The 24,810-nt window shown below is 37.0% G+C and overlaps 1 long non-coding RNA gene across 2 annotated transcripts in view; it reads left to right on the plus strand.

Annotated features, from left to right (window-relative positions):
• The window catches only part of LOC146585631 (uncharacterized), a 93,803-nt gene extending 69,285 nt beyond the window's left edge, over positions 1-24,518 (plus strand). For both annotated transcript variants that reach the window (XR_014897965.1, XR_014897967.1), the window contains 3 exons: positions 20,939-21,027; positions 22,714-22,880; positions 24,012-24,518. This is a non-coding gene — a long non-coding RNA (uncharacterized LOC146585631). The remainder of the gene's footprint in view (positions 1-20,938; positions 21,028-22,713; positions 22,881-24,011) is intronic.
• The last annotated feature ends 292 nt before the right edge of the window (positions 24,519-24,810 follow it).

The raw sequence follows: 24,810 nt of genomic DNA on the forward strand, positions 1-24,810 counted from the left end.
ATCACCACATGAGCTCTGATTTTAAGTAAGATGAAGTCACTGATGTGAATCCATATGAAATCCAACAGAGGGRCTGAACCAATGTATTTAGTGGGCCCAAGCCAGCTCTCCCTGACTTCCTTGAGAATAATGTCGACAATGAAGCCAAGGCTCTGTGTAAAAATTTTTTTTCTGAAAGATTAGTTAGACGTGTAGAAAAATTACAGTTCACCTGACATAACAGTACCAATGAAAATTTTTCTGTAGATGCACGCTTATCAGCAAAAAGGTATGTCTGTTGGTGTAAATACATCTCAGGATGTAATACATCTTCAAAGACAAATGGATGAAGTATGGACTACATAAATAGACAGTGAGGTGGATGGAAGACTAGGTGAACTGCTGAGTACAAAGGGCTTGATTAGCAGCATGAAGTCCAGCTGGACCCCAGTCATTAGTGATGCATTCCAGGGGTCAATATCAGTGCCAATATTGTTTAACATCTTTATTAACATCCTGGATGATGGGTCACAGTGCACCATCAGCCAGTTTGCTGACCATACAAAGTTGAGAAGAGTGGTGGATACACCAGATGGTTTGGTGCCATTCAGAAAAACCTCAGCAGGCTGGAAAACTGGACCAAGAGGAACCTCATGAAACTGAAAACAGRGAAATGCAAAGTCTGGAACCTGGGAGGGAATAAGCTCATGCACCTGTACAGGCAGGGGCCCACTGGCTGGAAAAGCAGCATTGCAGAAAGGGCTCTGAGGGTCCTGTCAGACCCTCAGATGAYGATGAGCCAGGAATGGGCCCTTGCAGCCAGAAGGCCAACAGCATGCTAGGTGTTACGAGGCAAAGTGCTRCCAGCAGATCATGGAAAGTGATCCTTACCCTCTCCTCAATCCTGGGGAAACCACATGTGGAGTGCTCTGTGTCCAGTCCTGGCTGCAGGGCATGAGAGACATAGCCCTACTGGAGCAAAGTCCACAAAGGTGGTTAAGGRATTGGAGCAGGTGAGATAAGAGGAGAGTCTGTTTGGCCTCARGAAGAGAAGGCTTGGGGGATTTAATCACTGTGTATAAMCACCTGATGGGAGGGAGTAAAGAAGAGAGATCCAGACTCTGCTCAGTGGTGTTGTGTGAAARGGCAAGAGGCAATGGGCACAAACTGAAACAGGAAATTCCACTGAAACCTTATAAATAAACTTTTTTATGGTGAGGGTGATCGAACACTGAAACAGGTTGTCCAGAGAGGTTGTGGAGTCTTTCTCCTTTGGGGACATTCACAACCCAACAGGACATGGCCCTGAGCAATGCTGACCCTGGTTAGAGCAGGAGTGCTGCAGTCAACAATCTCCAGACATCCCTTCCAGCCTTAATTATTGTGTGATTCTGTAAATTATACATGTAACTTTCTAATGTTTATTTCCCAAAGCTCTAATTAAATTTTCCGCAATGGACCCTCACCAGACTGCTGTGTTGGTGAAGTTTTATGGTATATTACTGATTCCATAGTAATATGTGCATGTAGTTTAAATTTCCCTTCATCTCTGTAGGCTTCAGCAGCTTTTTCTGACTTAATCATTTCTTGCATGTTTCTTCAGTACACGCTCTCCATCTGCCACCTGCTTAGGATATTTGGACTTCACCGTCAAACTTCCRTGGGCTCCAGACTCCCAAATGTCTGGCAAATGCTCTGACAAATATCAGAATCTGAATTCTTCAGGCATCCCAGGTTCACCTCTTCAGATATGCATGTTATTGCTTGTTTGACRTGTTAGAAAGATCATGTTCCACACTTCAATTCTACCTGCAGGAGGTGATCAGTGAGAGAAGTTTTCCAACATGGCAGGCTGAAATTTGCTGTAATGCTGGAATTAATCATAATATTTGCTAGAATGATTCATGATTTTAACAAATCTTAAATGGAAATCCTAAATRCTTACAATTTATGACAGCAAACATACATAAGTTTTGAAAGAGTTCCAGAAAGCAATTGCTCTTCGCTTCAGCAAGCATAAGACACATATAGAGCTAAATGAAACCTGTGCAGACATTTCTCTGTTTCTCTTTCCTCATAGCTTTGCATCAGGCTTTGGTGCAAATCATGCTCTTCTTGGTTATCAGAGATATAGCTCCTTCAACTAATTTCTGTAGCTGGTTTTCTTCTCTCACATTAGCCCAGTAATCACCTCCCAGCAAATGTCTCCATAAGAAATTAACTCTTTGAAGTCCAGGAACATGGATCACAAAGTGAATCAGGTATGTATTATATTAGTAATGTTTAATTCAAGAGATCTGGATCCTCAAATGATCTTGCACTCTATCAGAAGGCTTTCCTCAGCTCTAGCTAAACTAGCCAACCCTACCGAGCACAAAAAAATGCCAAATTTTGCATTAACCTTTGTAAACCAAAACCATCATGTTTCATGTAACTCTGCTCATATCTGCTACAATAACTAAACAAAATGGGGTGAGTTAAGGACAGAGTTGCAGCCCTAACTCTGAATTTCCTAGCTTTTGTGGGCTTAAGTCATACCCTTAATATTATTTGAAAGTATTTTTTTTGTGGTTTAATATATACTATAACTTGTCCTTTTGTGACAACTGGATTTATACTGGCTTCATCTCTAATACCACTGGAAACTGGAAGCAGGTCATAGTGTGTGCCTGTCTTCCAAATATTTTAAAGAGAGAGTCACCGTTCTGCACTCATTGCTCTTGTTCTCCAATAAAAGTTCTGTGTTCTGTATTAATTAGAATGATACCTCTTATGTCAATACCACATCCAACTTGTAGGCTATTTATCCTTCTAAATGTTAAAGGTGACCAAAAGAACAAAAATGTCTTTGTACTTTTCCTCCTTTATTATTTATTCATATGAATAGGCCTGTTTTTAATGAAAAAAAAAAAAGATTTTTATCCCAGAAATTCTTTCTTGTCTAATTTGATTTTCCCTGGAAGATTCCATAGCAGATCTACTCTGTGTTTGAAGATTTTAATGCTAGAAGCCGTGCTCATGTCGACAAAAGCTTGCCTGTGCCTACAGATGAAAAGCTTTAAGACTGTAGGGCTCTGTTAGCTGAGTAACGTTACATCACAGAGCAAAATAAGTTCATGGTTAAATATGAACGATGACATAAATCCTGTGTTGATGTCTGCCTCCCATTAACTGCTCAGGTCACAGACCTGATCTCTGCTACTAGCAGTCAAACCGATTAGCAGAATTCTCTTTCTCCCACTTCTACATTTGATTTTTTTTTTTTTTTTTTTTTTTTTTTGAAAAAGTTCCTCTTGCTGCTACACCTATGTAGCATTGGCAGACTGCAATATAAAATATGTTCCTGCTCAGAGGAGGAAGATTCTGGATCTTCTCCTATAGGGAGAGAACTAGGTCTCATTAGAACGAAAGGAATGGGTACGTCTGTGGGGAGAGARAGTGTGAAGGGAACAGGGGAAGGAGAGCTGGGGAAGCAGGAGAGGGTCAAGAAGAAGGCATGGGTACTATGTGAATCCTTCTACAAGCTGAGAACAGGTATTTTCAAAACCAAGTTTCACTGTTGGGTGAATAATGGGGCTGTTCTACAGAGAAAAAATCTGGAACTACTTAATCATTTGTCTCTTCTAAAAGAAGTTTTACACGGTTTCAGGTATGGTGATACCATGCAGCTTGAAAGATTCCCATAAGAGGGAATCTCTGAACTTGAGAGAGAAAGGAAATACTTCCTTTCCTCAGACAATCATTGTTCCAAATGCAGGATAGTCAAAAGTCTGTCCCAAAAGAAGAGTGCAACAAAGAAGAGGAAAGACAGCTCTGTTAAGAAGTGCATTACTTTTTTGGTTCTGGAATAAATTTTTTCTTCTCCAGGATGTCTTCTACCCTCTTCCTTCCTATCTTCTTTCCCAGCTCTTTCAAAAAAGCTTGGAATTGGCACCTTTTCTTGCAAGCAAAAGGATTGATGTGAGAGAAGTTCTGGTTTGTTTGGCAAAATGTTCTCTGTCAGTTAATGCGAAAGATATTTCAGGCTGTTTGCAAAGCCCAGTCCCTTCCAGTAATGCGGCAGAGTTTCTAGAAAGAGAGTAAGAATAGAGAGTGGCATAATACTGAAGTCAGCAGGGTTATAGTGCACGCAGTTTTGTTGGTCAGACTATACGCCTTGCCACAGACAGTACTGAGTTTCTGTTTTTTTTTTTTTTTCCTGGAAAAAAAGACACTTTACAGACATAGAAACATGATCTGACTGCCAAAGTCTTCAGCAACTTGCTGAGGTAAATCTGAGATAGGGGATAAAGGTATATATACACCTTTATAAAGGTATATAGGGGATAAAGTCCTATTTCTAAAGCTTCAAGCAGATATGGAGATAGAGCTTCTAAGGAATATGCTACTTTCCCAGCATCCTCGCAGAGAAATTTGCTTGCTTGCTTGTATAGAAATGTGTCTTATGCTTTCGAAGACTTCACTAGGAAGTGCTATAACTGAAATTCCCTTTTTTGTTCCTTGAAGTTCCTGGGCACAGTTGCTTTGTTTTTCCCACATTGAGAAGGATATCTTTTTCACTGACTGCTAGCACTCTCTGGGGCACTATTACCATTAATAGACAGGCTAGGAATGAGCTGGGTTTCTCTTGCAATCTGTTTCTTCAGGCCAAATGAGGCTGGAATTGTACATCTGCAAGCGTTCTGTTAGTTGGAACCCAGTGGCCCTTTCCAGATCTTACCTTAGCCATTGCTGATTCCAGTTTCAGGATCATCTTCTGCCAAAGTAACATTTAACMCTTTCCGTTTTAAACTCGGTCTGTTTCTGGGCCCTGATGGTTGCTCATGGACGCTCTGACCATAATCCCAACTCCAACACTAGTTCTTGTGCATCTGTTTGTATAGACTCTAGACCAACTGTGACGCTTCCACCTCTAAACCAATCTCTTGCCCCTAACCAAATTTATCTGCCTAATGCTATTTTAATGGAAGTGAGTTAAGCTGCTGGCAAATGGCTCTTTCCTTTCTTGTCTTAATTCTGGGGCCCGTGCAAGCAATGAGTGAAGGAAGCTATCTGCAGTTAGTAATTTCACACTACGAAAGGCTGTGTTCTGCAATGGCACTATCTTTTCTCCCAGGACACATTCATTTAAAATATTTTAATGCATTCATTCAGATTTTATGTTTTCTGGTTTTGAAAGACCTTTAGGAAGACTAATCAACAGTTTACACTGGCACTAGATGGGAACATGGTTTGTTAATATTAGAGTATCACCTGCTGTCTGGATGGACTTAATGATCAATAGGTGGGAAGGTGTGGAAACAAATTTGAGATCTGAAAACTTGAGCTCAGATGCTTAAGGCTGTGCTCACACAGATATAGCCAATGTCACTGTGAGAGTTTGATCCAGAGAAACTGGCATCAGTCTCCTAATCCTGTGAGTCCAAGTCCCGTTGTGTTGCATCAGAAGGGGAAAAAGAGCAGCTGGTTATCTGTCTGTAATGCAATTTCCCTTCAGGTGATATTGATATTTGTGAAGACAACCCTGGAGTTGTTACAAGTTCCTATGYATGCATGTCCCAGGAGGCTTTTCAGTGCTTTTCAGTACAGGAAACACAGAGTAGTGTAGACTAAACTGAGCCTATTACATGGGAAACTGTTAGTGCCTTGTATCATTGCTATAAAAATAAGGAATTTGCTGGAAGAGAATATCATTTTTATTCAAACCACTTTAAAATCTCTCTTGTGAAAAAAAATAGGTGTTTGTTTATATTTGAGATGTAAGTCTTTCCATTTTCCTCCTAAAGTGAAGATCAAGGGGAAAAAAAAGAGAGGCAATTTCTTCATTATCTATCCACTGACTGCATATTTCTATCCTGCCATCTCCCCTATACCAGTATTAGGGAGTGAGCATTCATTCTGTAAGTTAGTTCAGCAAACTGRTCTGGCTGCAGATGGATCCCTTTTCTTCTACCCTTTTCATATCTTTTTCCATGCCAACTTGCATATGAGTTGGATTAAAGAGACTATTTAACTTCACTGTTGGTTGTGCAGATATAGCTATCTGGGTGGCCTTTATTCTGCTTTTAGTGATCTGTTTACAGTGTGGCGCCATAAACAGCTGAGATAAGGGTTAGCTGGGGAGTGGACAGGAACTTCTTAAATTGGCTTTACCACTAAATGAACTGTAACATTCACATTTATACAGCATTAATTCCTTCGGCATTCATATAGCCACAAAGAGAAGCTGGATAAGAGGAAGTCTTCCAGAGATAGACCAGAAGAGATTCTGGACAGCTAATCCGCTCTCTGGCTGACAAAAAACTTTTGTAACTCAAAAGCTTGTATTCCAAATCCAGGAAATCAATAAACACTGGCTCATTTTTGAAAAGACAGCTTATGTTGGTAAAGTTTTTGGGTTCTTATCTTTTCATAAAGGTTTAAGTCACCATTTGAAAGCAGATTGAGACATGATTTTCCAGGAGCTGTGATTTTCAGGGTTGTTCTCAAAAGATCCAGAAGACATTATCCCTGTGCCAATCACTGGATAAAACAGGTTACTCAAAAGACTATGTAATGACTATTTTTACAGAAGGAATCCCTTTTGCACAAGTTTGAGTCTCAGCTCAACACTTTATTTAGTTTAAGAYAATTTCATTTTTGCATCTGTCATAATCTTATTTACTACTAAAATAACTTTCTCTTTCTTTGTTGTTTTTTGATGCAGTTTCACTTTGTAGAACGTCTGTAATAAGAATGAACAAAATCTTTTTCTCTTGAGGGTCAGAGTTGCAAAATATGGTAATAAGCATTTGGCAGACAAAGCGTTAATCTTTTGTCATTATATTAGATATCATTTTTTCCACATATTCTAAAACCCACATACTAAAGCCCCTTCTATCACTTTCTTGTACTGACAATGCAAAAAAGTCAAGTTGTTTTGGTTAATATAGGAGAATTTTAAATTAATATGAAACTGGCATAGTGAACTATGTTACCAGACCTATTTCTTCTACCTTTCTTCCTTTTTAATGTATTGGGCTCTGCCAGTCCCAAACCAAAAAAATAGCTTCCTAGTAACATTGGTCCAAGMTACATTAATCTTAAAACTGTTTCACCCTTACGGTTTTGCTAAGGGCAAAAGTTCACAAGACTCTGTGAATTTGCCAAGAATCCAGTGACATCGTACTGAACAGGATATCTGCTCAGAGTCTCCAAATTGAAAGACCTCACCAAAAAGAAAATGATAATGTTGTAGTAAGTAGCTTAGTAATACAGTGATTGGTTTGCTGCTTCTCTATGGGCTGGTCAAATCTTTCTTACTGGCATAGGTATGAAAAAACATACACATGTTGTTTCCATTCTTTTGAGCTGAACTCTAAGTAGTGAAAGCTAAACCAAAAGGAGTTTTTTGACTACCTCAGAATACAATATGGGGGAGTGCATGTGTGTGTGTGTGTGTGTGTGTGTGTGTGTGTGTGTGTGTGTGTGTAAACACCTATACAAACACACATAGATAAGTGCACACAGTTGTTTTTTTTTTTTAATTTGGTTTAAAATGTCTAAGTATATTTGTGAGATGGACACTACGAAATTCCATAGTAAGTCTGAGTGAAGTTCCAGCTCCCCCCTAAGACTTGAGGACAGAAAGCTTCCAAAACATCTGACTTTTCATGTATGGAAATACCAGATGAGCCAACAGGTGTTCTCCATGCTAGTAGCTTCCAGGGTTACTTTCTCTATGTCAGTATCGTTGCCTTATAAGTAGTTTTTAAAGGCTACCCCATCACTGATTTAACTGGGTTTTTGGGTGCTCAGTGCCCCAGAAACTGGGCTTATGGCATACATGATACTTCAGAAAAAGGTAGTCGCATAGAAAAACTTAGAGAAATTAACATCTGGCATTTGGGTTCATGTAAGATTTTGCTCAAGGTGTCAGTTCCTGGTAAGAAATTATACTGGAGAGGAAAAACAAAAAAAAAGAAAGAAAGAAAACCTGACTTACTCATAGTGTAATAACACTGTGCTTTTAAAATGCTTTTAACCACAAACAGTTTGGAGCAACCAACTGCAATCTATTAAGTTTCACCTCACAGGGATTTTATTTTTTYCCTCAACRCTTTCTTGTATGTTACATAAGTATTTATATGAAATTCACAGATTTGACTGGATTTAAAAGAAAATCTAACTTTAGGTGGAGAAACTAACTAATATTCATAACTCCAAAATTAGACTTTGGAAACTGAGGATATTTTTGACTATTGATTGATCTGTATTTTCTCTAGTAAATTATTTTTCTTTGTCCTTCTAGGAGTTATTTCATTTTAACTTCAAGGCCAAATCCAGTCTGATTTATGCAAGTGTCATTATGTAGGATAATGGAACTTTTATCACTTTTCTTGCTCTGGGATGAGTAAAGCAAGTAAGAGTTATCTCAGAAGGTATATCTATCCAGAGCAAGAGAAATTCCCCTATCTAAGTTATATAGGAGAGATTTCTATATACGATACATTTATCTTCCTGAAATAAGTCATATGGACAATATTTTAATAGCCTACCAGTACATATAACTACAGTAATTCACTCTTTTTCATGGTAGACATTTTGATGATTTCAATGAGAACTGAAACATGGTCCTCTCAAGAGTGATGGAGCTAATCCATTTCTGCAAATCAATAGAAATCCAATGAATTCCTTATTAGAATAGCATCTCCACATATTTCTCTGTCTCGTTTTTAGGATGTGGTTAATTTTTGTGATGTGCAATAGGCTATTTTGTTTGGATAATCTATTTGGTAAGTCAAGAAACGATGAAATATAATGACTAAATACTACTTTTCATGGATTTTATGGGGTTGCCCATTATGTGTTATTCTACTTTTATAGATTTATTAAATATTTTATGAAGAAGGCTTATTTCACATTTTATTAGACTATGTTAGGAGAGTGGCTCTTGTATTTAAGACTAGAAGTCTGCTTAATGGCTGAAAGTGTTTTATAATGCCGCTCAGAGGCTGATTAAAGGAAATAATGTTTACTCTAGGACTGTGCTGATTTTCAGCCTATTAAAGATTCAGCTAGTATTCTCTCTCTCTATAACTCCTCTTTTGATTGCACAGCATATAAACATATAAATCATTCGCAAGATGAAATCTATGAACCTCTATTGAAGTCAACATTTTTATGACGGTTGTTGTCAAAAGAATATTGAGCAGTGCCAGGAGAAGAAGTGGCCATGTGGGGGTGAGGATTGGGCCATTCCTTACATAAAGAAAACAGTGGTCTCCAGGTAATGAGTCCGAGATGATAGGAGCATAAGAAGAGAGAGGAGCTGCTTTGTGAACTGAGTGTGGATACATGTGGGATTAGAGGCAGAAGGAATGGGGGACAGAGTTTACTGAAGAGATTTTTTAACATCTTGCTTGAGAACCATTTCTGACTTTACAACCTAATTCTGAACAAAACTGGCTTTAGTCTGGACCTGATGGCTAAAAAATGGAATTTGATCCTGTGTAGATTTAAAAGAAAATGTAGGTAATGGAAAGCAATACTTGGAAATACCTGTGCCTAGTTCTTTTGCCTCATTGATAATGTTGACTTGACTTCTATGAAAACATTGACAGGCTGTCATTTGAGATGATGGGAATTGTGCTAATGTGTGATTTGGAGATGTGCTGGAACCTATCTCTTTTAAGGCTCACTAGAAAAATTGTTTCATAAACTGTGGATTACAAAGCAATAGTCATCAGTATGATGTAAATGGAAGACTTGCTCTGCTTACACTGCAAGAAACTGAACTTTATGAAAAAGTAGTCAAATATAATCTGTACTATACATTCCAGCTGAAAACAAAAAAAAAGTATTTGTGAGATTTAGATTAGTAACTCAGTCCTCATGCAAAGCATTCTCTGGGTTTGAGTAGATATAAGTGGAATACAGGATTAGTCCCATAATTTGAAGCTGTATAGCTGTAGAAAAGTACCTAGTGCTTACACTCAGGAGTATAAAACTTACCTAAGGACACTATGGCAAAATTCTTACCCTTTGTGTGTTGATGCTATTTAAACAGCTACTGCTATGTTGAATGTATACTTTGGTATATATATTTCTGAAATTCAAACCTAAACCATACAGGTGGTGCAAAACTCATGGTCCATATACAGCTGAGCTTTGCAGATATGAATGTGGATGCTAGAAAATGCCTTAATAGCCTAAAATGTAATCCCTCATGTATATTGCTTAAGTTAGGGTAGCTCCTTGTAATTGAATCTGGGGCACTACTGCTGGTATTCCTGCTGGGAAAGAGGAAACTTCATTTGTGTCCTATATTTAAAATGCTCTGCAGATCAGAGTGGATGGCTCTTAAGACGTCAGACTTCCTGGCTGCTTTTCTAGGGGTAATATGTCAGATGGAAGTGTATGTGACTGGTCTCACTTAGGAACAAGCAGGAATTAATAAAATCTACAGCATTTGAAACTCTCCAGATTAAAACTGATACATATTTTTAAGGAAAAAAATCAAATGTATTTTAAAATAGATTACTAATATTAGTGAAATTTAGAACATTAATATATTAATTTTACCAAAATTCTTCTAGTAGTGAAGATATCATAGAATAAGACACCACCTTGTAGTTTATGCAGCTCAGCATACTAAAGAATGAAGCCAAAAAAATGTACTTTGGAATATTTTGAAAGCGTGGCATATGCATCATATTAATGCTGTAAAGCTTATCGAATATCTCTAAGAGATTTCCAGGAACTATGTTCCTGGATAAAAAAAAGGTAATAAAGGAACATTTTGTGCTGGTACTAAGGTTACTGGGGGAAGAGAAAGTTCATGGACTCGAGGCTATCACGGTGATTATCTTCAGTTACCAATGATGATTTGGAATCTTGTGAAGATTCACTCTGACAAATAACCCATACTGATCTGATTAGATTAAAAAGAAGTCTGGCAGATTTTAAGCTTGAAACATCATATGGCTGAAAAAATGGCATTGTATATTCCAAAGAAAGGACAAAGGACTTCATTAGACAAGGAGGCAGGTGAAAAGATCTGGATTAGTTTAATCGGGCTCTCCAATTCTTCTACAGGGAATTCTCGTGTAGAAGATGGGTGCCGGCCTGATAAACAAGATTCACATGCAAGTTCTTTACTGCCTTATGGTTTGTTTTCTCTGAAGCTTTTATCATTTAACATAGATGATAAYTGACTTTGTGATAGAGGGCTGGGCACTTTCTAGTCCTGTCATTGTCTGAGAAAACCAGGCTGGAGGTTCTGCCCTGAAGTCAGACGTGCTGAGATCATCTCAAGCAACTGAAGCCTAAATCTCTTCCTGGATGGAGTTGGGAGTAAAGGGTGGAATGATGGTGACATGAATGGTGACATTTCAAGGTTTAGGACTCAGTTAGGACCATTGAAAGAAACAAAATGGATCAGAGGTGCATTAAGCCTAGAAACTGTAGCAGAGACATTCTGGGACACATTAGTCCATGGATATTTTGAAAAGAGGAAGAATAAAACAAAGATCAGATCGATCTTAAATGTGCTGAATGTGCCTCACAGTTTTTATAGAATAATGCAACTGAATTGCAATTAACTCTATTTAAATTTTCACTTTCCTGTTGACCTTTCCCAGACTAATGATACAATTTCARTGGAGGAATACCGGAGATGTGCCAGTTACATTAATTAAGTAAAAACATTAAGAAAACTTATATACATTGTTGCCTTGCAGACAACTAAAACATTTTTCATGAAAGCCACATTAATTTATTTTCCAAGTTTTAGAAATGACTGTACGTGGAACATCAATAGAAAGGAGCTAGAAGAGATAGGTCATTTGTAGTAGTAGCTTTGGGTGGTGGTGATAATTATTATTATCCCCAAATGCTTTTCAAATAAAACAAATATTGAAATATTTGAAAACAAAAATTTGAAAAATAGTCCCAGAGCATTAAGAATACACTCCAATTAGATATTCTAAAGCATGTTTTACTTTACTGACTTATTTACTCTCTCTTTAAGATCTTYCTGCAGATTTCCAGCTGTTAACTCAAATCTGATATGACTAAATAAAAAACTCTAAATCTTTTTGCCATTAATCCTYCCTTTTACCTTCTTTTTGATGAATATGAATAATACCAATCTGCTTGCTCATTCCCAGAACCCRGACATAACCTTTGGATTGAGCTTTATTCCAGATCTTTGCATCCAGGCTCTGTCTGTACCTTAGCCATCTGAAACCTCTGTTCTGGAAGTGGAAGAACTCCCCTCTGAAAATGCCTGTCTGTGTACCYTAAGGGTATATAGGCAAAAAAGCAATGAGTTTGGATAAGATTAATTTTTAGAAGGCTGTGGTTGGATAAGGTGAATGATCAAGGATTCAGCAAAGTGGAAGACTAGAAAGGTTAGAACATGAAGGTTGGTCTAAAGAAAGACTGTCTAGACGTATAGTCATTTTTAGAAATCTAGACAAAAAGATTTGTTTTCATTTTATCTGCAGGTGATAAGAACCTTTTCCTCACTTTTCTTCTGAAGAATTGCAAATCCATAATTTTTGATCTTTCTCTGGGAACGTTCTCTCCCAAACTCTGGAAGCAGCATCTTGAGAACGATCCACATTTCAAAACAGAATGAAGATGCATGTGTTGGAAGAATGTCAAAGAAAAGGAGACACTGAAAGACTGAAACAGCAGGGAGCTTTGTAGTTGGCAAACTACAGTGATTGTACCAGACGAGGAATGGGTGCAGCAAGCAGAACCTCAGCCAGAGGGTCCTGTTGACTTTTGCGAGTAGAAGGAATGAGCTGAATGTGACAGCTTATATCCTCTTTGGTTCTTTAAGACTTTGAAATGTAAGAGCAGGCTGCCATCCCTGAAGATTATGCTCTGTTCATGGCCTACTATGCAGACTTATTTTCCTGTGATTTGGAGARCTACTTCTGAATCAATCAATCTTGTAAAGCACAGCTCCTTCCTTTAGGTCATATTGGAAGCTGGTAATCTGTAAAAATATAAATGTTTCATTTTCCAAGTATGTGATCATTTTACATCTAAATTGTGTGGAAGGAAGATAACTTTTACTTGTTTCATATAAAACCTGAATTTATATGTAACAGAGGGAGGGAGAGAAAGCCTGCAATTTGCTTGCATTTTCTAATTTTAAATGCCCTCTATATTTCTGTGTAGAGAGAACAGAGCTTTTTTATCTTTTTTTGGGGGGGGGGCAAATGATCAAAATATAAACTTTTTTAAAGTAAAAAATAAGCAGTTAAGTTGTAGTCTCATTTGTCTGAAACTTGATTGCAAGATCAGCTGCACTTCCCTGAATATCTTCAAGAAGCTTCCTTTTTTCAAATTGTTTTCATCACTGTCTTCTCAACAAATCCGATGGTGAGCATATTAGCAATACTAGTGAACTTATCAGTTTGAAGATAGAATTGCTGTATTCCTTATGGGGCTATCTCTAGAATGCATCTGCACAAGGAATATACCTATTTTACATCTAGGTCTCTTGAGACTGGATACTATAATTCTTTCTCAAATGGAAATTTGCCTGCCCTTTGATTGCCCTTTGATGTAAGCAGAGGTAGTTCTGCACTGAAGGAGTTCAGTTTCTGCAGCACTAGAGCTGTGTGTATAAGGTATAGAATTGAATTTGCAGATTATTTTTTTTGTTTTGCTTGTGTGGATCCTASTTACAATTAAAATGGAGTTTTCATCTATTTTTCTATTTCTTGGTAATTTAAAATACAAAATTCTCATCTACCAATTTCAAAGTTATTGGCTCCATMACACTGTGATAAAGAAAAAAAAAACAAAAAACAAAAACTGCATGGAGTCCATGGAGTCTGATTTTTTTTTTCTCTTTTTTTGAATGAATATTCAAACAAGCTGTGTTGTCCAGAAATTCAAAACCTCCATGTGGTATACACTGCAAAGGTTAACTCATTTCCAGAAAGACTTAAGTTAAAAGATTTCGTGGCATAACTTAGGTAAAATTACCACCTAAGTGTAAAGGGAAAACGTCACATGAAAAGAAAACAAAAATTTCTTGTAAAAAGATGTCTTGAACACGAACGAAACAAGAATATCACTGAATCCAGTTAAAAATTGAGGTGAAAAACTGGAAGAAATTTGCAGGGAACCTTGCCATTTTGTTTTACAGAAAATGAATGGATGTGTTCCCATTTCTGTGGAAAATTTTGGAGGTACCTCACATAATTTATAATTGATTTTCCACTAAACTGTTGAAAAATCTTTTTATGCTACTGCTGCTAAAATGCAGCACCAGCAAAAATCTGCAGAACATCTTGGCAAATTTTTAAGAAATTAACTCTGCCTCAAAAACTTGAAAGCATGATGTCTTTTTTTTTTTTTTTTTTTTTTTTGTATTTGTATTTGAATAAGAGAATACCATGAACGTGTGGAATACATTAGTTCCATAATTCTGTAAAAGGTCATAGCATTGTAGTTATAGCAGTACATTTTACAGCATTTCAAGTGACACTTTGAAGTRAATTTTACATGAAATGCTCCTCACCCTTTTACATTTGAAATGTAATACTTCATTTTCAGAGCTCTTGGACCTAATCCGTGACTTAGATGCCATGTACCAACAAGTATCAAACCTGCAGTCAGTTTGCTGTTTCCTAGATTTTAAAAGTCTGGATATTAAAGCTTCTTAAAGAATCATCTCATGGGGTTTATTATTATATAATGAGTATCTCATTTATCATACATGAACTTTGTCCACATAATACAAAGAACCATTAGAATTAACCTTATTTAGGAAGTTAGCAGGAGGATCAAAGTCAAGAAGTACGTATTATTTTTTCCTCTGAAGTATAGTTTTACTTGCATTGTGTTGAGGTCTCATATTTGGTATAGAAGGGAGCGAGGTATATAGTTTCATACTGTAGCTGTGCTTATGGAGGAAAAAGTCTTTAGCTAAAGCTTGTTCCTTCAGAAGYAAATACACATTTTGCTGCTGATGTCAGTGGGGCCAGCATTTCCCCATTTGATTCCACAGAAATCAGCTTGAAATCATTTCCAGTGCACTACACTAATTTCTCAAAACTATCTCCACGGTGTCTTTTGCAAAATGACTTACAGAACAGACTTGAGAAACAATTAAAGGAAACGGTTTCACTTGCTCACTCAAGCTACAGACACTAAGCTGCAGTTTCCCTCCTAAAGCTCTTGAGGATATGCTTAAATTTAGCTATGGCATTTGTTCTGGACATAGTTTTGACAAAAAAAAAAGCTGCTACAGTGGGTAAGATCATTTTCACTGTTAATAGCCTTAGATTTATACATTTCATTTCGCTCTGATGAGATTTTCAGGCACTCTGAAAAAAGATTTCTTTCAGTGTTTCTTATCACTGTAAGTCTATTATATAGATAGAATGGCTCTGTTTAAGAGAGACATTTATGCCATACCTATGCCTCTTGTTTTCTAGCAGCTAATGTTAGATTGTGCGTGTGAAAGTCGTAAGACCTACTTTCATTCAAGTTTATTTTAAAAATGCCTGTTTCTGTCTCTATCTTGATATTCAAGGATGAATATGGCCACATTTTCTGGACTACAAACCTTCAAATACATCACGTAGTATTAACTGAAAATTCTTAACTGAAATAACAATTAGCTTAAAATATCAGATCTACATAGCATCTGAGCCAATGTTGATCCCCCTTTTGTATGTAAATGCTTTTTAAAGAAAATCACTTACAGGCAGTTCTGCCCTTCAAGCAGAGTATTTCTGGTTTGGACATAATCCAGTATTAAAAAGTTGACTCTCACCTTCAAGATTTGATTATTTAGTAATAAATTTTGCCAAAATCCAATTYGATCTTTGCGTAACACTTGGATAATTTTTTCCCTGCTGTGACTGGTTTACTTTCTTCACAGGTATGGTTGCTCTGACTCCCGGAATGTATATTAATTTGAATGAGATTTCTCCTTTGCTTAAGCTTTAAGCTTTATGCTTTGCAGGTCAGCTGAGCTATATTCTCTATATTCAAGAGAACTCCTGTCTATAAGACACCAAAGGGAAAGTATGAAATCTGGTTTTAGATTAGTGATCTATTCTATTTTAAGTTTCACAGTAACTCTTAGAAAAACATCCATGCTCTAGAATCTGCTTTAATGGTTCAAAGCTAGTGTGCTCAAATATTTTTGCTGAAGTGTACTTTGGCTGTGAAGCCTCTCACACTGGTATTTTTATGTTTCCATTTCCTAATAATAAATGAACTTCCGTACTGGAAGCACAKTTGCTTTCTGTAGCTTATTTATAATTATTTAGATTGCTAATTTTTGCTCTTTAAATTTGCTGAGCTCTGTGTCTTTATGGATACCATGAAAAGAGTCCTTTTGATTTATTAACTGATTATTCTGTAATAATCTGAGGYTACTTTGTAATTAAATTGTTCAATATGTTCTCAAAGAAAAAAATTGTACGGAAAATTAGTGACAATAAAACTCTCATCCTTTTCTTCTTTTAWAAAAGAACATTATATGCATTTTCAGATTAGCATTTCTCAAGGGARTATTGCTGTGTAACTCCTATTCTCTCACCCTCCTCAGCTACAAATTAATTTGTAACCAAAGTTGTATTCCTAGAGCTCCTGAAGATGACTTCAATGCATAGCAAACTAAAATGACACAAATACCTTTCTAAAAGCTAAATGTTAGCATTTATTTCACATTTTTGATGAGTTACTTTCAGCTAGTTTTAGTTTAAACTGATGCAGGTGGAGTGATTTGGATGCATATTCCTGTCTAGTCTACGTTGTTTTTTTTTTTTTTTAAAAAAAAGAAAGAAAAAACTTTATAACACATGGTAAATGGATCATTTTCTAGGAGAGACTTTTAAGTCACATAAATATGCAGGATGAGAGTAGGAAAGTGCAATAAAATGTAGAACTTCTGAGGTCTCTGTCTATTACCCCACATGCTTCAGGTCTTTATTCTGAACAGAAGTCAAAATGAAGTTTGGAATGGACTCCAGCTGGTGTATGAAGTGACCCTCCATTATTATAAATATGTCCCTGGATAGCTACAAGCTGGTTAAAATATTCCTGGATGTAAAAGTGGTTATATCATGCATGTTACTCATTTTTTACTTTTTTCTTTTTTTTTTGATAAAATCCTTTGATACGTGCAGAAGAAAGGTGAAATACTCCAGATTAAATAATCTTCYGTTTTCCAACTCTCATATTTTCATTTGCTGTGCTGCCCCTCAGGACAATATCATACAACATCTTTCTGTCTAATTCAACTAACTCTTTTATCTTTTCATTCTAATTTTACTTAGTTTCTTTATCATTCTTTTCCTTCCCGATCTCTGCAAATACTGTCTATCTTTTTGGAGTCAGTGACTCTCTTTGACCCAAACTTATATCTAAGAATTTTCTGAGCATTGGATGGGAAAATTTTTAATGAAAGATTTATTTAGTAATATAGTGTTAATATTCTGCATGGTAATTCCAGGCATGGAAAGATTTTTTTTTTTTTTTTTGGTAGAGCATAAAACAAATTATTATCACTTAGTAGACATGCTATAGAAATTGAAATATGAAAATTTAATATGAAAATTAAACTGCTTGGGTTGGAATTTCCCGTGTGTTCTCTAATTAGGACTAGTTTTGTTCATTTTAAGTTTCATTTAAACGTTTCAACTGTTTCTCAAATGGTAAGTTTTACACATACTTGTCTTACACTTGTCACCATAACAATGATCTCATGAGTCCATATTTTGGAGCAGGAACTTGTTATTTACTAGAAGAATTGTCTGAGTTTTAGATATGAGTCTTTTACTTTCTCCTTGAAGGTTCATCCAGCTTTTGCCAACTTGCAGTTCTCTGAATAAYCTTAATTTACACATCCTCGATACAGTTTTGTTAACACGTTTTCACGCAGGTTTTATGAATCTTCCCTTTGTCTTGGCATGTGTCATCTGCTCAGGGAGCCAAAGGACCATTACTACTGTGTTTGAAACATCTTCACAGGCTCATTGGGCAAATTATTCAAATAGATTCCCCATGAAACTCTTTCCAACACCCTACATATTGAGCAGTGTCTATGCCCTGCAACATTTTAACAATTTCCATGCTAGCTTGAAAAGAACTGATATATCTACATTTGCAGTGCAAAGATGGTTGCTCCTGCCTCTGCACAATGTTGTACAACTTCTGGTCATGACTTAGTTAGTTCTAGTTTAGAGATATCTGCATTTTCTTGCCTTGCTTGCTTTAAGTAGTCTTTCTATATCCTCTGTACTGTTTCTACAGCTTCTGTAGAAACAGTAGCTGTAGAACATCATRGAGGAGGTAGAGAGGGAGGAAGGGAAGAGGAGAATAAGCACAGAAATACTATAACTCTGAAGGAATGGAGAGAATATCAATGTAGGGAGAGTGTGGAGTGGTCTGGAGATTGGGACAGAAGAGTTTGCAAACACAAGAATAAATGTCTTTTACGCTCTAGGCCTTGCATTCCTGTTCTGTCTGTAAAAAGACTGCGGAAACTCTCAGCAGATTGTGTCTCGACCTTCACGAATGTCAAGCTCGGACAGAGGATGCTAAGTTTCTAATCTTGCCTTTTTTCTGTTGGGTCAGGTTATAGAGGACTGTGTTGTGATTCTTAAAGTCTTGATTCAGATGAGGACCAGTAGAATACTTCAGGTTGGATCTCTAGTTTTTAAGCTAAAAAGCAATAAATTACACTGTAAAAGATACTAGAAGAGTGTTAAAGGTGCAAAGTCAAATACTTCACAGTTGTGCAAGCATACTTGTTCTGTTTATAGTTGCTCTGTGTGTATGCATTACAATAGTGCTTTTCACAACGCTTCTGAATGGTAATTGCTTTTGTTTGTTCTACTGATGAGGAAAAGACAAGTAGTACAAAACCTGGATATCTTGACTGCTTCAAAGGAAGGATTAGACAACATCAAGTTCTGTGTACCCAGATAAGAGGCAATTTAGATTTTTAAGATGAGCACATTGCTTTGCTATGTCTGACAAATAACAGGGGAAAAAAATTTATATTGCCATTCAAATTAATCTACTTCCAGTTTTGGTGTCAATTTCTTCAAAAGAATGGGACAATCCATGCTTTTTAGAGCTATTACTACACAATCTCATTATCCTTCTGAAGGAAAGGAATGATTTTGTATTTTCATTAAGCATTTTACATGTCTAATAGGTTGCTAACTTTGACAGCCAGACAAAACCTGATATTCTGGATCAGAATTACGGATAGTAGAAGCTCTAGCAAATCCAGAAGCTACTGAATTACAAACTGCATAAACTATGTTAGCAAGTATATGCCTTGCTGTACAAGTAGATTAGCAGAACAAAGCAGTTGGTGCTGAGGAGTTGGAAGCAGTGGAACAGTGATGTCCTCTTTGACAGCCATATGCATGGTTCTTCACAGCAAGTGCAAATAGGCTGGGCACTCAGGACAGTTCTTGTGTCCAGGACATTATCTGTGCCCTCGTTGCCGATTGACATGGCCACACTGAGTGTCCAGAAGTGGACTGAGTGAGATAGAAGGAATGTAACTGCATGTTGATGCCTTTTATAATGAGACAGCTGACATATGATGAGCAGAAAGTAATTGCATACCACTGCTTATCTGTCCTTGTCCCCCTTAGCTCTCCCCTCCCTTCCCTCATTCGCTCCCTGGTGTTACTCCATGACCATTCCTTTTGGGCAAGTAGGATCACTGACTTTGTTTGCCCTGGCCCTTGAGGATCTTTCCTGCAGATTGGTACATGTCTGTGACTGCTGCCTCAGCAACCCTTAGAAACCCTCACAGGCCTGTGCCTGAGTGTTTGCTAGGGAAAATGTAGCTGACAAGCTTCAGCGCACCAAGTAGTGTTTTCTCACCAAGAAAGGGAGGGAAGCAGATTGCTTGCCTTTCAGTTCATTAGGAGGTGGTTGAAGAGGCAGGGGTGTGAGAGAAGAGAAGTGGAATAAGGTTAGCATTACTGGCTACTGTGGCTTTGATTAAGACTTTATAGTATCTGGATGGAGCCAGCTGATCAGGCTCTGCAGGATGGAAAGGTACACTCAAAAAGAAAACCTTCTGCCTCCACAGAGACAAGAGCTTTTCTCCTTCTGTCACCCTTTTCCTCAGCTCTGCAGTGAAATGATTCATCTGTCCAGTGCTTATGCTTTTGGCTGAAACATCTATTCACAGAGCTGCTACACCCTTCCAGCTTAATGAGAGGCCATTAACACTCCATGGTTTACATAYCCTACCTTAAAGGGCCTCACAGCTGGACCCCCTTGGTCTCTGCAACTAYCTCCATCGTCCCACTCACAAAGCATTTAGCAGCCAAGCTCTCTGCATGCCTATTCCYCTGCAAAGTCATAGAGGGACCACTGTTCAACAGCCCGTGGCAGAGGCACGTAGCTTTAAGCAACAGCCAAAAATCTGAGTGGGAGGAACACCTGCAGCTCAACAGAAATGGATCAGTGTTCAAACAACAACAAAACTTTATTCCCTGAGTGGGCCAACATGACCCATAACTTATCAGGAGATTAAGAGGAAGGGAGACTGGGAATAGGGGGATTGGATACAAGAGACAGAAAAGTAACTGGGGGAACCAATRTGCCCAACACTCAAACATTCCTCACTGAGATAACATGGCCCACTGGGGGCTAACAATACAAAATACTGCCTGTGTAACAGTTATTACACACAAATGATTACGGGAGGACTGGAGAGACTTCAGCAGATGCCCTGCTATGTGAAGCCCGATGACATACTGTGCTCTGCTGAGCCAATTTAGGTGCCTAGGGAGAGTTTTTGAGGATTGAGGATGTATGGCATCCATTCAGGAGGATGGAGAGCCCTTGGGAGGGTTCAGCTGACCTTCCTCCTCTGGTTTCACTTGCAGTTCTTTTTGACAGACTCCAAGGCCTGTTGTTTGGTCTGTAATATACCATCAATTTTAACCTTCTCTTTCAGGATGTGCTTCTGCAGGAAAAAATGAAGTTTGAAGTAGCAAAATGGTAAACTGAATTCTGTCGGCAAGATTTTCAAAAGTAATTACAAAAGTAAGTTTTTAAAGTGTAATTTGAGAGATCGAAAAGCGGTTTCCTAAATTAGATGCTTATCTTATTCTGAAAATTTTGAAAGCCAGGCACTTTCTAATACTCAGACTGAATATCTMCTGTCTACATCTGAATATATACAATAAGAGTGTCTATGCTGTATGTTTTATTCATTAATTTTCAGCAAATTTTTCCCACTTAAAAATAATAGTGAAGCAGYGTAGATGCGTTGGAAAGATCTAATGGTCATTTTTTCTGGGTAGAAAATAAGGTTCTTAAAACCATGATGTCATCTTTCAGTCCGAACGTCCATTTCTAATATGTGCAGGTTACATATACATAAAAGGTACCTGCAAGTGTGCAAATGCTAGAATAATTCTTGACTTTCAACATTGATAAAATTAACTTTAGGGTGATATTTGAGTCATATTTGTGCAACCTAAAAAAGGAAAAGAATTCAGCAGCTGAAGGTAGTTTCTGTGGAGTGTATATTGTGTGGTAGTTTCTGTGGAGTGTATATTGTTTTTCTAAATGATTGTACAAGTTGTGGATACAGATGATGGCTGTTGCTTAGATTACTGATACTTACCATTTAATTTTTTAAGAGGCAATGGTGGAAAGAAACAGGGAAGCACACTGGGGTAATTTCTGATAATTATCTATGCTTACATCWTGTGTTTATTGGAATTTCCTTTTTTTTTAAATTAACCTTAATTATCTTTTGCTCTTATACAATACTGAGAGTGAATCTTATTCTTTTCTTTAGTGAAGCTGGTTTCATTATCACTGTAAAATGTTATATGATTTTTTAAATTATGTTTGCATCATTTTCTCAATAAGAATCTTTCTGTGTTGTTTTCTTTTTAGTTTAATTTTATTTTCCAAGGCTTAATTGTTTATTTCATTGATGCCACTATTAAGGTGTCTGCTATTACATTTTCTACCTAYGATGGACTTCAAAATTTCCAATATTTTGCCTTTTCTATTTAGGATGATGAACATTTAGTACAAGATTCTCTCTACCACTGAGCTGATAGTTTTCTAGTCTTCCAGAATTYTTCTATTTTGTTTTTTCTTTTTAATATTTGGCAGAAGATTACATTACCGATTTAGAAATTTTRTCAGCTGATTCATAGAACAGTCGTTAACTTAAGATACCTAAGCCAATGTTTTTGGAAATGCTTAATTGTCACAGAGGCTGCCTCATATCCCCCTTGTTATAAATGGCAATTTTTCTGATCTAGCACTAATATCTTAAGAAGCAGATACACAACTTGACTCATTCCAAATGTCACTGAAATACCTAGTGACCATTTCTTCTTTTCCTCCATCACCCTTCACACCTTGCTGTCTGAATCTAGCAATTGGCCTGTATTTCATTCATGGATTTTATTGTTCCTGAAATACTTTTTAATGAATTACTATTTTAAATTTGTGATTTATGATAATTCATTGATTCATTTGACTTAGTGACTTCATTACTCACTTATTTCCATTTGTAGTTTATAGCCATTGTCATTTCATTATTTTTAATTCCCTCTTCATGTATGCATGCACGTACGAATGTACACGTGTATGTACAAAAGCTCATGCACTATATGCTTGTGCTTGTATGTAAGTGTAAATACACGAAGTTTTCCATCACTTTCACTGAGAAAGGTATCTTCTTGGTTCAATATCTTTTTTCAGATGTGTGGAATCTTGGCTTCTTGAGCATCTTGGAAGATGTTTCTTGGACAATTCCTGGTTACTTTAGCACTTCTTCTCTTAAATGTATGTTCCCAGCTATCATCTCAGCTATTCCTCTAAGCCTCGACAACTGGAGCTTTTAAAAGACTCAGCAAGAGATATTTCAGGTTGGTGACATATCCTGTTTGCTCTAAATAATTCAAGCCCTGGTTTCATTAGGTAATTTTTTAATTTTTCAAATTTTAAGCCATTAACTATTCCTTATTTATCATAATGCAGTCCATTATGGTGAGTAATTTACAATTTACTTAATATCCCATGCAGGAGCTCCTGTGTTAAGAAAAGATCCATCAGTTTTAGAAATTTCTCAAGTTTTATTACTGTCTATGTAGACTGAGAAAATGATCTGCGGGATGAAAGACATTCCTGATAACATAGTTTTTCTTTCTGCTTTTAATAACCAGATTTTTGAGGGAAAACTTGTCCTATACTTTTGTGAAATGCGTTGTCTATTAAAGAGACCTCCTAGTTTGATATTGTTAATTTAAGTATTTAGTACCTTAYCCATAAACTGTGGGGAGTCAACTTTAGTTGTCTACAACTTTTTRACGGTGTTAACAAGATATTGCATGCAAAATATCCCACATGACTTTCCGCTATAGCTTTTACGGAACACAWTAGACATGAACTGTTATCTTCCAAAATCTGTAGAACCTATCCTGTCAAATTTCACTAGTACTAATCACATAATTTCTCCTCTCCTACATGACCACTTCTAACACATTTTTCTGCATCTCCAGGCTCCAAACAACAGTATTCCTAATTCCTCTCAGCATACCTTTTTGCTTTTCAGCTCATCATAAAAAAGATGTTTTGGGTCRGTTTATGGGCTTGGATATGTAGTTTTTGTGTAGTTTGAATAGATTTAAGTCTTCCTGACTACATCATCTGCCACCCAGAAGATGGGCAACTGTTTTGCTGAGATGAAGGCCATAAAACCGTGTGACCTCTTCTTTCCTTAGAGATTACCTTGCTATTTTATAGAACCCAAATTTTACCTTTAATTCACTTATCACCCAGCTATTGAACTCTATTATCTTCTACTTGCTTTCTAATCTCACTTGAAAAACAGCTAACATTTCTTAAGGATCAGCTGGGTTACTTTTGCAGCTTTTCTCAGCTCCCTAAATCTTGATGCATAGAATCTATGAAATAGTGGTTGATGAGTGTTGTTGGTGGCTGAAAATCACCTGAAATAAAAAAATACTTCTAACTTTAAATTTTTTTAATTGTTGCAGCCTTTAGTGTTGTTGGATRGGAGAAATCATCCTGCTGTTCTTCTGCTCGGTGTAGAATCTCATGTCCACTCTTGTATTGTGGAATTTAACGTCTTTGGCACTTCTGGGGGCATTCCTGAGTACCCTGCTTTGAACTGAACGTCATCTCAGAATTTTCCTCTGCTAGAAGAACGGATTAGATCTCACAGATTGTTATTTTTGATGCCTTACTCAGTACTAGGAAGTTATTTGATACTTCCAGCTGGGACAGTAGACTTTAGATGATCTTAAAAATGGCAATGACAACTKACCAATCTTTATATTTTCTCACTTGGTTCAGTTACTTGTCTTTGGAAGATTGGAAGGTCTGCTGTTATATCTACCTTGTTGATCCATAGGGAAATCCCATATATGCACAGGATGTGAACTTCAGTATCATAAACTTCTCTTCCATTTTTGGCTACCAAACTGAACTTCACGTAGACTAAACCATTTCTCTTCACAGGCAGGATACAGAGCATACTAGMTTTGGTGCTGATCATAAAGATGATGACTGTTCATCTTTGTTGCTATAGAAAAAAACATATGTATACACCAAAGCTAATAAACACTATTCTGCAAATTCTGATGGAAGTGCCGCTGCCAGCTCCTCTCTGTTTACACTTGGCAGTGGCTACATTAGTTTGCTTGTATTTGTCATTWAAGTCAGACATATCCTTTGTCAGCAACTGTCAGTAAAATTCAAACACCGGATCAAGATCACACACCTCAGACATTATGTGTGAAAATCACTTATGAGTTCCTGTAACAGTTTATAAAA

Source organism: Rhea americana, unplaced genomic scaffold, assembly GCF_003343005.1.
Source record: "Rhea americana isolate MKP2758 unplaced genomic scaffold, rheAme1 scaffold_79, whole genome shotgun sequence".
Lineage (NCBI taxonomy): Eukaryota > Metazoa > Chordata > Aves > Rheiformes > Rheidae > Rhea > Rhea americana.